Genomic DNA, 4,172 nt, shown 5'->3' with positions numbered 1-4,172 from the left:
GGCGTTTGCCAGACTGGGCACAACGGCGGCGGGTGGCAGAAATCCCTGCCCGCGGCGGGGGGGCGTGGGGTGAGCACTGCACCAGCGCTACCGTGAGCGAAAAACGCTCGAGTGGGAAGGGTCCAGCGCTGGCCGAAAACCGCTTCGGGCGTTAGAAAATTCACCCCCAACACGAAGTTTTAGGTGGACCAGAAATGCTTCCTACCTGATGGGCTTATGAACTCCCTTTTGGCCAAAAAGCCCCCAAACATAGGAATTGCATTTGCAGAAAGCACTTACTTGTAAAGAATATAGAAACTTTTCAAGCTTTTCTCTTTGAAACTACTTTCTTGGTTTAAAATGGACTATTGAATCCAGGTTTGTTAGTTTTCTAGAGGACTTTCCAACCACCCTATTAAGTAAAACCAACCTGAATGCGATAGACCTTGCCTGCATTTGCTCCCCTTGGCTGGCCTGTTTTGGCTTCTGCAAGTCCTTTTTCCTTCCCAAAAGCAAACTGAAGCTGTTCCTGTACTTGGTTAGCTATGTTAAGCTGCTAAACGCACACCACAGAGCTGTGACCCGGCATTCGCAACTGTCAGCAAGGATTTCTGTGAATAATTGATTTTTTTAGACACCAGTCTGAAAGAGTTAGCAATAGCACGCCATTTATTATGGGGATAGAAATCATTCATGGGCTAAGAAACTAACGGCCAGATTTAAAAACCTTCTCTGCGGTTTTATCACTTTTTATTTTTCTTCTCTCTCCTTTTTTTTTTTTGGCTGCTGGGTTCAGCTTTCCTGTTCCTAGGCTTCACCCATGGACAGCAGAAGGGCACGCGGCCGGGAACCCGGCCACGGACACAAAAGCAACCCGCAAAACTGCAACGTGTGAAAGTCACGCAGCATCCTGCCAGAAACCATTCGAGCAGGGCAATGATTAACAGTACGAGTCAATAAGCACATCTGCTTTCGGCCTCCCTGGCCACGGGAATTAGTGAAAGATGGCATGACGAATGAGGGGGATGCCAGTGTAAGGACAGGGAACCGCTCCATTGCCTTTACTTTTTCCCATTAAAAAAAGTCAATGATTGCGGGTGAGTTATCCGCAGAATGCCAAGTAGCTTAGGCGAGCGGGTCGGAGGACAGCAGCCCCATGCCCTGCGCCTTCCTGTACTGCACACGTCCAAGAAACTAAGCTCTGCATCAGGTAATTCAGCTAAATCACTGCCAGCTTTTGGACGGCCAGAATACGGGGCAAGGACAGTCTCTGATTTGTATTTGAAATGAGTGAAAAACTTAGTCCCGATCTGTATTTCTGTATTTATTAACGATGAGGGGCCAAACAGCAGAGCTCTCTCTTGCCTATGCAAAGCTGCCGTTGGCTTCGCGGAGCACCTCTTTCAGAGCAAAGCGAAACCCACGTGTCCAACCCGGACACCTCTTCGGACCCGACCAACTAGCAAAGGTCATAGTCTCGGAGATGACCGCAGTTCCGAGGAGAAACCCCCCTGGGTATAATTCTGCTCTTTTACCTGAAGGCACAAATTTCTGCTCTCCTGAACGGGAGGAATCAAACAAGACTCCCCCCTTGCACCTCCTTCGGCCACCCCAGCCCAGCCCATCTTCCCGACCAGCGCTTCCCAGCTCACGATGCACTCAGCTTTTTGTACATCCTCTCTTCCCTTCACCTAACCCGCCTCCCGCCCCCATTTTCACCCCTCCTCAAAGCCATTCCCAAGCACAGACCCTCTGCTTAGAAGACTTGTAGATGTGAGCAGCATTGGGCTTGGCTTTATTCCATCCCAGGAATAATAACTTAACAATCGCTTCCGACTCCGGTAGAGGAAAAGCAAGCAGTTAACCCGTCCTCTTCCCCTGCCAGTGTTTCTACCAACCGCTGCCGCTTCAGCTTCCGCTGACGCAGCCGTGCGGGTGCCGGCGCTGCCTCCCCACGCAGCCGGGGGCTGCCGGGCCAGCACCTCTGCCCCTGCGAGAGGGGCTCAGCTCTGCTGGGAAAAGCTTGTAGGTAACCCAGGCGCCGGCTCAGCCCCGTCTCCGAGACCCTCAACAGACAGAGGCATTGATTTCTTTTGGCGAGCGGTTGCTCATTCCGCAACTTCTGCATTTCTCGCTGCCAACTTAAAACAAAACGCGCGAGAGGCGGACTTCCACCAAGACTGCAAAATCATCTCTCTGTCAAGCTTTTGATCCACTGAGCTAGTCAGAACTGCTCCCCAGAATAAGACGCTTGCTTATCTGCGACTGCCTTTGAAAGACAGCGTGTCAATAAAGCGCCTAAGTGAAAACCAGCAGCCGTCCTCCACGTCGCCTTGTCCCCGTCGAATTATCGAAGGCAAGATCCTGTAGTGCCAGGCACGTAAAAAGTCAGTGCCGATCGCGACTGAACAAGCTAAGCAGTGCTAATTTCAGCACAGCTGAAATTCTCTTTGTCGTAGACTTGCAGACGCGCGTCGGGAGGCTCCGCGTGCTCGCGGGAAAGGTCCGAAGACCTCCTGGGCTCTGCCGCTGTGGGAACAGCCAAAGGGGCAGCGCCTTGGTCCTGTAGAACGGACCACGTTTCGGGTCACAGCTAACCCAGACAGTGCTGGATTATCTGCTGTCGGCTGGGTGGGTTTGCTTCTCTGCTTTGAGGCTGACTTCTGATTTTTGAAATACCAATGTTTTGGGGCCAAAACATTCAGCTCGCTTCATTCCCTAGCTGGAATTCAGGAGTCGGGACATAATTCATCTCTAGAACCTAGGTAATTTAAGAGTAACTGGGACAAAGTGTTGGAGAATACCACAGGGAACAATCTTGCGCTGTGGAGGACTGTGCCAGAAGACCTAATAACTCTTTTCCTTCTCTATTTTGTACCGTTCCAGAGTTTCTATGACGAGCACAAAAATCATTCCCCCAAAGCAGTAGCGATGCGTGGTGCAAACGCCTAACCACCAAGATTAGCATCTTGCAGTACAGGAGATAAAGCCAATTAGCTGAAATTCTGCAGCTGTCACTTCTTTTACCTTATTTAATAAAAGGTTTCACTTGGTTCTCGTGGGAGAAAAAGGAAGGAGAAATAACCCTGAAGGAATTACAAGCCCGTACGTTCCAAGTTGTGTCACGTTCTGTCCCCGTGGACATGGAAATTCAGGAGCAACGTTTTCTTCCCCGGCCTAAAAACTCAGCCGCATCTCAGGATCGCAAAGCACAAGGCGAGAAACCTCCCCGCAGCCCTTCTGCAGCGCGGCGGTGCCCTGGGCTTTGAAGAACGACTTTGCTTTTGCTTTCCTGGAAGAGCAACTGCAAGTTCTCAGTGACATGATTTCGCAGTTTCCGCACCGGAAAGGAAACTCACTTCAATAAAAAAAAAATGGCTTGTAAGAAAAGAGCAGACGCCGTGAGTTACGCCAAAGATACATCCAACCCGGTACCTACATCCCACCACGGCCGCCAACGTTCAGCCAGAGTACAGCCGAGCGAATACGTGGTGATACCTCTCCCACCCTCCAGCAAACGGCAGCTTGCGTCTGTCCCAAGGCAGAGATCACGTCTCTTCCCTTAAGTGGTGTCCGCAAGGAAACTGCTTCCGCGACGTGGTCCGGAGGTGGCATTGCCAGCGTCCCGCGGCACGTTCCCACCTGCGTTGGGAAGGCAGAGGGGCGAAGCAGAACCGCCGCTACGGACAAGAACCCAGCAGCGAGACGCCTCCCGATCCGCAACCTGGCGTTAACGGTTGTTTCCGTCGCGGTCTGTACGTCTACGCTCCCTCTGTCTGCGGCTGCGCCGATGCGTTGGTCGATGTACCTGCGGGTTTAGGGAAGCACGTGCTGGCCCAGCCTGAAAGAGCTACAGGATTGCGTTGAGGAATGACGGAGGAATCGCAGCCGAAATCGAGGTACCGCTTGGAAAAACAGAGGGCCAGAGCCCCCCAGCTTCAGCAAGACAAAGACTAAACCCAACGACACACCTTCGCTACTCCTTCCTCTTCTTCCGATTTCACCCAAAGAGCCCCCGATAGAATTTCAGCAGCTTCAGAGGCAACAGCAGCTCGGTGGCAACCGGGTGGCTGGGCTGACGGCAGCGCCCCGCTTCCCGGCAATTCCTGCAGGGCAGGAAAGCCCTCAGGTCACCGCTTCCGTGAGCGTTTCAGAATTTCAGAGGCTTTTCCAGGTAATACAACGAGCCTGGC

The sequence above is a fragment of the Gavia stellata genome, chromosome 12, assembly GCF_030936135.1.
Source record: "Gavia stellata isolate bGavSte3 chromosome 12, bGavSte3.hap2, whole genome shotgun sequence".
Lineage (NCBI taxonomy): Eukaryota > Metazoa > Chordata > Aves > Gaviiformes > Gaviidae > Gavia > Gavia stellata.
This window is presented reverse-complemented; position numbering follows the sequence as displayed.